Genomic DNA, 10339 nt, shown 5'->3' with positions numbered 1-10339 from the left:
ACCAAAAGCTTCCCTTTAAAAAATTAAATAAAAATTGAAATATTGAACATGGCAGATCTACAGCCCACAATGCCTCACATCAAATTTGAAACTTGGAGATACAAGGTTTTTGCCCAACAGTGATGATATGGCGTACCCAACATGGCTACACACACCTTTTAACAATAGGAATAACGATATAATCAATTTCAAGTATCAAAAGTAGCAGATCTACAAGCTCTAAATACGGGAGCGAAGCAACACGTTTCGAGCTTGTAGATCTGCTACTTTTGATGCTTTGGAATTTGAATCCTGAAAAGTAATAGTTTTGGATCAAGAGGATCAAGAGGTTTCCACCACAATAGAGATATGAAAAATATCTCATTAGAGAAACATTACTGGATTCTTATGTAAATTAGGGATGGGACGATACACGATATTATCGTTTATCGTGATAAAAAAACAGAGATTTAATTTATTGTGATATCCTCCGTCATGCACTGGGATCAATTCACCTTTTATTTGCCAAGCTGCATATCTGATACCACTTAAACCCTCTATAATTGGTAAAAGGTACTATAATAATATACATACTTGAAATAGTCTTTTTTTTTAACTCTCTATCAAATGTCTTTCCCAAAAAAATAGCCGATCTACAAGCTTTGCACGTGTTGTGTGAGCTTGTAGATCTGCTATTTGTTGGCAAATGTTCCACCCCAGGATAATGGAGTTTGATTATCGCGATAATATCGTAAATCGCTATTTCTTTTGTCACAATAATCATGATATGACATTTTCATATTGTCCCATCCCTAGTGTAAATGTACTTATTATTTGATGCTGACCTTATTTCTCAAAGGGAAAATTGCTGATATACAATATTCAATGAATTTGTCCAAAACAGTCAGGATAATAAGGATTTACCTTTTTAACTTGATCATTTAAGCATGATAATTTATTTAATGAATCGACCATTCATCATTTATTAATTAGGAATCAATTTGCTGTAAATGTGAAGTTTGGAAAAACTGAAGAGTTGGAAAAAGACTTATTCCAGAAAAGGTGAATGTAACGGGGAACGGGAGATTTAGGAAGGGAGACGAATGGATGGAAGGCTAGGGAATAGTGGGGGTGGGCAGGGGCGTCAATTGGGTATGGCAGGGGTATGCAGCTGCCATACCCTGGGTCCAGGGTATGGCAAATAAAAGAAAATAAAAGTTAGGTTTAAATATGAATCCATGAATGTCTCTTTGTCTATCTGTTCTAGTTATTATGTTGTTAAATTACAGTAAAATAACTACAAATGCCAATATGGTATGGCAACATGACTGGTGTCACCAGTCATGTTGCCATAACTTAGCTTTTTCTGAACTGACGCCACTGGGGGTGGGGGTCGCTTTGTTCGGTGACCAGCGGAAACAAACAGCTCAGTGTCCTCAAGGTTAGATTGTCCGGCCCTGAATAGTGGGAGGTCGGGGTTCGATCCCCGGTCAGGTCAAGACTGTAAAAATGGGACCGAATGCCTCCTTGCTTGGCACTCAGCATCAAGGGTGGGATTGGGGGGTTAGATTGCCACTACTGGTTACCCGGGCGCGGCACGGCAGCCTGCGGCTCACCGCTCCAAGAGAAAGAGATGGGTCAAATGCAGAGAACAAATCTTGCAAACAGCAATGTATGTGACAAATAGTAGGAATCTTAAATTCTCTCTGTCTTTTATAGCAGGGGTCCTCAGAGTAACTAAACAGGGGGTCCTCCAAATCTTTGTGACTTTTTTATATTAAGCACTTGTACCCTAGCATCCATATTCTGAGAATTCTAGCCAAACATAGCAGATCTACAAGCTCACAACGCTGCGAGGCATTGAGAGCTTGTAGATCGGCTATTTTTGGCAAAGATCTTTGGTGTAGAGGAGAAAAAGAGCAAAGTGAAAGGTCAAGTTTTTTTAAGTATTGACGGTTCAAGTGGTTAAATATCAGAAAACACAAATTGACATGAACCCAAAATACACTGATGATTGTGCTGCCAAAATATGAAACTACAGTATATGGAATCTATTAACAGGTTGTGGGGGACTGGGGGTCCTTGCTTCATCTCTCTCTCAACTAAGGGGTACTTTGTCTGAAAACGTTGAAGACCCCTATTCATTATAATGGCCTTGAAACAGGAACCACCATGAGAAAGATGTAGCTGTCACAGAGACAGGAAGGAGAGAAGGGGCCTCATGAAGTATAGCAGTAGAGGTCACAGATCATCAGTTGAGAATGTGTCTCTTGTATTTGTGTGTGTAAGTGAGAGTAGATTAGTGTGTGTGTGTGTGTGTGTGTGTGTGTGTGTGTGTGTGTGTGTGTGTGTGTGTGTGTGTGTGTGTGTGTGTGTGTGTGTGTGTGTGTGTGTGTGTGCGCGCGCGCTGTGTGCGTGTGTTCGAGTAGGATGAGAGAAAATCCAGCTGCGAACTGGTTATCTGTGGTGGTGGTGCAATGTGTAGGTGCGCGCACGTGTGTGTGTGTGTGTGTGTGCGTGTGCGTGTGTGTGCGCGCGCGCGTGCGTGTGTGCGCGCGTGTGTTCGAGTAGGATGAGAGAAAATCCAGCTGTGAACTGGTTATCTGTGGTGGTGGCTGGTGGTGCAATGTGTAGGTGCGTGCGCGCGCGTGTGTGTGTGAGTGTGTGTGTGTGTGTGTGTGTGTGTGTGTGTGTGTGTGTGTGTGTGTGTGTGTGTGTTCATTGATAATAGTCCATGTAACCGTTCGGCGGTAAGGGGTCGAACATGAGTGTGTCAATGTGTCATGTGTGCATGCATAACCTCCCGTACATGGGAAATAAATGTATCATGCCTGTTGCTAAGGTATGGCAACATGACTGGTGTCACCAGTCATGTTGCCATAACTTAGCTTTTTCTGAACTGACGCCGCTGGGGGTGGGGGTCGCTTTGTTCGGTGACCAGCGGAAACAAACAGCTCAGTGTCCTCGAGGTTAGATTGTCCGGCCCTGAATAGTGGGAGGTCTGGGTTCGATCCCCGGTCAGGTCAAGACTGTAAAAATGGGACAGAATGCCTCCTTGCTTGGCACTCAGCATCAAGGGTGGGATTGGGGGGTTAGATCGCCACTACTGGTTACCCGGGCGCGGCACGGCAGCCTGCGGCTCACCGCTCCAAGAGAAAGAGATGGGTCAAATGCAGAGAACAAATCTTGCAAACAGCAATGTATGTGACAAATAGTAGGAATCTTAAATTCTCTCTGTCTTTTATAGCAGGGGTCTTCAACGGGGGTCCGGGACCCCTAGGGGGTCCTCAGAGTAACTAAACAGGGGGTCCTCCAAATCTTTGTGACTTTTTTATATTAAGCACTTGTACCCTAGCATCCATATTCTGAGAATTCTAGCCAAACATAGCAGATCTACAAGCTCACAACGCTGCGAGGCATTGCGAGCTTAATTGTAGATCGGCTATTTTTGGCAAAGATCTTTGGTGTAGAGGAGAAAAAGAGCAAAGTGAAAGGTCAAGTTTTTTTTAAGTATTGACGGTTCAAGTGGTTAAATATCAGAAAACACAAATTGACATGAACCCAAAATACACTGATGATTGTGCTGCCAAAATATGAAACTACAGTATATGGAATCTATTAACAGGTTGTGGGGGACTGGGGGTCCTTGCTTCATCTCTCTCTCAACTAAGGGGTACTTTGTCTGAAAACGTTGAAGACCCCTATCTTATATTTACAAGTGGCTAGAGGCCACGCCCACTAAGCCTCCACAAAACGGACATGCTTGAGGCCAAGCCAGTTCATTGGCTCCCACACCCATCCCCCCAGGCTATGGGGGGGATTCACACATAACGTTTGCATAAGTGTCCACCACTTGCAGATGTGTGGAATCACCGGGTACTTCTAGGCTAGATCAGTTACCCTAAAATAATAGTTACAGTAGTATGCTATTTAGAGAAACTACAAGCTTATAACTGTAGCTGTACCTGTCTTCTGTTAAACATCCAGACGACAACAACTGCGCCTCAACGTGTTGCTTTAAACACATGAGCTAAATTGCGGTTACGTTGGGATAGTGGAAATCAGAGACGCAGCTGTGTACTCTGCGTTCTGACTTCTGTTAAACTACTCTGCTTTCTGCCCTCCGTTAATCATCCAGACAACGTTGCAATAGTTGTTTTGGTCCCATCACAGAAGCGAAGCCTACTCTGATTTCTGCCTTCCGTTGATTCCACACAACGTCGCGGTAGTTCTCCTCACAGAAACGAACACAGACGAAGCATAGCTTTACCGTCTCAGCATCCCATCACAGCTGCGGAAAGCGAGCCAGCCAGTGGCGGTGTTGCCAGATTCTCATTTGCGAGAGAAACAAGCAACAATGTCTATAACAATAAAGGCAAAAATAAGCAACTAGGGCATGTCAGTCAAACTTTATTGTCTATTATTGTTTTAGAACAATAGTTCTCAATCATTTTCATGCCAAGAACAAGGACTCCCAATTTTTACAGTCTACTTTACAGAAAGAAGATGTACTTATAATAAACAGATTTGGCAACACAGTAGCCACAAATCCTCACTCTCTTCTACTAAATTAATTAGATATTTAACTAGGTACATAATAATGTTTGAAAAATAGCAGATCTTCAAGCTCGAGCTTGTAGAGCGGCTATTTTCAAATAGCCAAGATATAAACTAGGGCTTATTAAGTGGATTGATTGATTATGTATGTTTGTTAATTAGTGATCTAAAAGCACAGTATTTTTTATTTGTGCTAGTATACTACTGTAACGTGTGAATGGGTGACATATGGGTAGGGTAGCCTACACTCACTTGAATACCCCACTCACTCACTCCCTTTGTTGTCTATTTTGGGCATCAGAGTTTTAAATGCTAAGTATAATGGTTTATAAATATATGGGTAGGGTAGCCTACACTCACTTGAATACCCCACTCACTCACTCACTCACTCACTCACTCACGCCCTATGTTGTCTATTTTGGGCATCAGAGCTTTAAATGCTAAGTATAATGGTTTATAAATATAGGCGACTATTCCAAACACATCGGCGACATGTAAAAGCTGTCGGCGACAATTCCAAGTCTGGCAGGCGAGAATTCTACCGAAATTGGTGAGCCTTCCTCGGCGACTCTTCCACGTTTTCCGGCGACCTTCATTTCGGCGAGTCTACCGGTTACCAGCTTACTGACTAGTATTAAAATGCTATTGTCTTTTTCATGTCCAATGTATTTGTATTTAAGATCATAAAGATAACATAAGTATAACTAAATGCATTTGAAATAATAATAATAATAATAATAATAAAAAAATATATATATATACACTCAGCACAAAAAGAAAGGAAACTTGATTCGGTCCATTATATTTCCCCTTTAATAATACAAATTTGTATTGTGTTTTATAACGAGGTACAGCTTGTAAGCACCGGGCATTCGAGGCATGAGCTACACAGCCAAACGTGTAGATAGTGCTGACCACATTTTTGCCAAAATGGCTTGCAATAATATACTGTTCTGCTGGCATTTACTCTTGTTTTGGACTTCCCTGACACTGAGCTTAAAATATATATATTTTTTAAATGGCCAATATGTGTTGTTTTTTCTTTTCATTATTACTGTGGGAGAGTGCAATCATTCAATGTACCAAGCAACAAAGGTGAACACCAAAAGAACGGTATTGCAGGCCTGCCAGGCCATTTTGACCATTTTTGGAGGGGCGCTAGCCACACGTTTGCCTGTGTTGCTCATTCCACAAATTCCAGATCCTTACAACCTGTACCTTGTTGTAAAGGTGACAAGTCAACAATAACAATGATATCAAACACAATACCATTTGGCATAATTAAAGGGGAGATATAATGGACAGAATGTTGGCAAAGTTTGGCTGTGGTGCTCATTCCATGAATGACCAATGCTTGTAGATCTGCTATATTTGAATATTTCAAATACTTCTAAGGTTTTTTTTTAAACCTGTTTCTATGTCAGTGGTGCTCAAACGTTTTCATGTGAAGGACCCCCAAAATGATATATATTTGGCCACGGACCCCCCCATCTCAAAATATTTACTTCCAAGGACCCCCCAGTAGCTAAAATTGAGTTACAAATGTTCGCTTAAAAAATATACATATACATTTTCACGAATTTTCAAAAATAGCACATCTACAAGCTCGCAGCGAGGCACGGTGCCGCGCTGCGAGCTTGTACCAGCTTGTAACCAGCTTTCTCTCCATCTCTCACAGAACAACCTGCTGGACCCCAACCAGTCAGGTTTTAAACCGGCCCATTCCACAGAAACGGCACTCCTAGCAGTCACAGAAGCACTCCATGCTGCCCAGGCTGCATCCCACTCTGCAGTCCTGATTCTTCTGGATCTATCAGCGGCATTCGACACAGTGAATCACCAGCTGCTCCTGGACACCCTTGCTGACCTAGGCATCACCGGGACGGCACTAAAGTGGTTCTCCTCCTACCTGTCGGACCGGACCTACCAGGTCTCATGGAAAGGTTTGCTTTCATCCCCCCGAACCCTCCAAACGGGAGTCCCCCAGGGATCCGTACTTGGCCCTCTGCTGTTCTCCCTGTACACCAAATCCCTTGGTGCTGTAATCTCTGCTCACAATCTATCATATCACTGCTACGCTGATGACACTCAACTGTTTTTGTCCTTCCCCCCTTCTGCCACCCAGGTGGAAGAGCGCATTGCTGCATGTCTGGCCGACATCTCACAGTGGATGTCAGCCCACCACCTCAAGCTGAACCCGGACAAGACGGAGCTACTCTTCTTCCCAGCTAAGTCTTGCCCCATGCAAGATCTCACTATTTCCATAGATAATGCATTGGTGACTTCAGTTCCGACTGCTAGAAACCTTGGTGTGGTCCTGGACACCCAGCTATCATTTAAGGCACATATTGCATCAGTCACCCGGTCCTGTAGGTTCACACTCTATAACATCCGTAAAATCAGACCGTTCCTCACCCAGGAGGCAGCGCAGCTCCTCATTCAGACATCTGTCATATCAAAACTCGACTATTGTAACTCTCTCCTCACTGGTCTCCCGGCATGTGCACTCAAACCTCTCCAACTGATCCAAAATGCCGCGGCACGACTGGTCTTCAACCAGCCTAAGTTCTCACATGTCTCTCCCCTTCTCCGCAGCCTCCACTGGCTCCCGGTTGCGGCCCGCATGGAATACAAAACACTGATGCTGACCTTCAAAGCAGCCAAAGGTATGGCTCCTCCATACCTCCAAAAGCTGATCAACCCCTACACCCCCACTCGTTCACTTAGATCAGCCAACACAGGGATGCTGACCGAACCCTCGCTAAAAACTCCAGGGCAAAAATCCACTCGTCCGAGACAGTTTGCCCTCTTGGCTCCCAAGTTGTGGAATAAACTCCCTGTCGCACTTAGAACAACGGACTCACTCGCTACCTTTCGCCGTGGACTGAAGACTCACCTTTTCAGACTCCACCTAAACCCTTAGCACTACAGTAAAATCAATGACCATACATGAAGCTAGTTAACATTTGTTTGTTAGGTTTCTTTAGAACTTGATTATATTGTGTTTTTCTCTAGATAGATATCCATTTACATTGTTATATTGCTGTTAATGTACTGACCTATTATCTTGTTTATTATTGCGATGTTGTATCTGCTTATTGTAAGTCGCTTTGGATTAAAAGCGTCTGCTAAATGCCTAAACTGTAAACTGTAAACTGTTGTAGATCTGCTATTTTTCAATTTCTAAAGTATAAAATAATTAAGGCCCCTCCACCTTGGGCCCTAGTAACTCAGTCACACTGTGTTTCTGCCTCTCTCTCTTTCTCTCTCTCTCTCTCACTTCACCACCTCTCTCTCTCGGTCTGTGTGTGCCTGTGTCTCTCTCATCCTCACTGTCCGCCCCTCCCCCTCCCCACCCTCACCCTCACCCTCTCTCTCTCTCTCTCACTCTCTCTCTCTCTCTCTCTCTCTCTCTCTCTCTCTCTCTCTCTCTCTCTCGCTGACAATAGTTTTAAATGAGTAGACACTAATACTATATGGCAGGGTTTCCCAAAGTGGGTGCCGTGATGCCAGTCCAGGGGTGCTGTGCAGAATACTTTGATAACATTTGGAATTCATCAATAACACTACATCAATATCACTTCACTATGCTCAGTAAAACGGACCTGATTCAAATAGCCGATCTACAAGCTCACAACGCGTCTTGTAGATCTGCTGTTTTTCGTGAAACATTCCCCCCAGAATAGGGATGCTGGGGTTCAAGTGGTTAAACATCAAGTATAAAGTTATTTTCTGTCAGTTCGGATGGAAACGGATATTGCTAAAAATGAACAGTGTATAATGCAGGGGTCCCATGGATGAGAAAGTTATTTACAGGGGTGAGTTTGAAAACCCCTGCTACATATGGCACATACAAGTCTAGTAGCCTATATACTAACCGTATGGATAGGTATATGTCTTTCTTGTAATAACTGGTGAAAGTAAAACTTCCGTCACAAGCTGACACTCCTGGCATTTATTACCAGCAGTCACAAGGCACACGACTAGGTTCCAAATAATCTCCTACAACAGCTCCTCAAACGAAATTATACCATTTGTCATTCTCTTATCAAGGCACGTCTCCACTATATGCTACACCACTTGCTCAAGTGCGTAAAACGCGCGCAAACACACAAAGGAAAAGGTCAGCACTCAGCAACCATTGTGCGTAATTTGCGTAAAGCATAGCTCCAGTCCACTTCTAATGCTATGGACCAGAGTAAACACAGACACACGGAATGTGCTCTTTCTTTAGCTTTTATACCAGCATCCGATCAAGTCTGATTGACATGCACTCATGTCTGACCATACATTAGATTTTAAAATAAAAGTGTGTTTCCAACAGGCGGTCCAGATTATGCGCCTCTATCCAGCACACACCTGTGTAATACAACATTCCCTACATGTATACGGCAGGAAAATGCATTCATTTTAAGGAAGAATTAGGCTATAATTTTTAATTCGTTTAAAGTGCAATTGAGTAGCCTACACGCGTAAAGCCGTCTATCTATAGGCCTATGCATAGAAATGTAGTATTAACACGGCCAAGCAAGTGAATTGAATGAAACAAGAGCTTATGTTTCCTGGTACACAAATCTCTTTTCTTTCTTTTTTTTTGCAACTATTCGTGAGGGATCGAAACAAATTCCCTAAGACAAAACAGGAGTTTAACTCGCACACATCGGAGACATCACGGCCACGGGGGTTTCCCGCGGCGCGGGATTCCCCTGGAAAGGTTCCAAATATGTAACAGCCGACACTGTTTGACTTAGTTGGGTCTCACTCTCTGGTGAATCAGGTAATAGCCTAATAAGATATTTTCTCCATTATTATAATTTATATTATAATATTTAAATACATACCTCTCGGTGATCTCTCGACCGCAGATGTTCCTTGAAGCCTGGGATATGACGACAGCTCTTACGGCAGAGCTAGAACACAAAACAAACACGCGCTCTCGTTAGTCGTGATGCTGCCAAGCTTGCCATGCGGTGAAATAATCAAAACAAAAACAAATTTTGCGATCGAGCCTATATTTAGTGTAACCTACCAGACAGAAGACCAGAGGAGCCATGCTGCCGCTGACTGAGTGAAAGCCGAACTAAACTGAACCTCGGAGGAGCGAGGAATCACTTTCTAAACGGATCCCATGCAGATCGAAGCTGTGCAGAGGAATCTCTTAACTAAACTAACCGAACCTACAGCGCGCCTTTTTTTCTTCTTTTTTGCTGTCTGTCGCTCAAACTGACCGCTATGTAACCGCGCATCTATCAGAATGACTGCCGTGCAGACCGTTCCATCCGTATATCACTTGGAGATGGGGAGGAGGGATTGAGGCGGTGCCTCTGGTCATACTAATAGTCCTGGAGCCAAATGGTGATTTTTGGCTGAACGTGGATTCGCCTGTAAAAGTTTTTTCTCAACTGATTCTTGTAGCTTGGGGTCACCTCTTAATATATCCATTGAGCATGTTTTATTATTAACCCCTTAATGCCTGAAACACAAGAAATCCACCCAGGAGGAAAATACCCAGAAAAAGATTTTTTTTTCTGGGTATTTAAGGAGGATCTGAGGGGTCTAACTAGGGGTTTGTCATGATGCTGAATCCATTGCGGGCATTTGTTTTGCACAAAAAACATTCCGTGGGCTAGAAATGGCCTCAGAAAACAATACACGTATGGGTGAGTATTCATGTTAGTCGGAGGCCTTAGGTTTTTTTCTCTCGTGCTAATCAGTCTAAAAGTGCAAAATTTTGCACAGATGTAGCACAGGGCATGCTCTAATGATTTAGCTAGGGCGCCCGAGTCTGCGACATTCGGGGTCG

This window comes from Nannobrachium achirus, assembly GCF_963921795.1.
Source record: "Nannobrachium achirus genome assembly, chromosome: 2".
Taxonomy (NCBI): Eukaryota; Metazoa; Chordata; class Actinopteri; order Myctophiformes; family Myctophidae; genus Nannobrachium; species Nannobrachium achirus.
The sequence above is the reverse complement of the archived record's forward strand: the minus strand, read 5'-3'. Positions refer to the sequence as shown.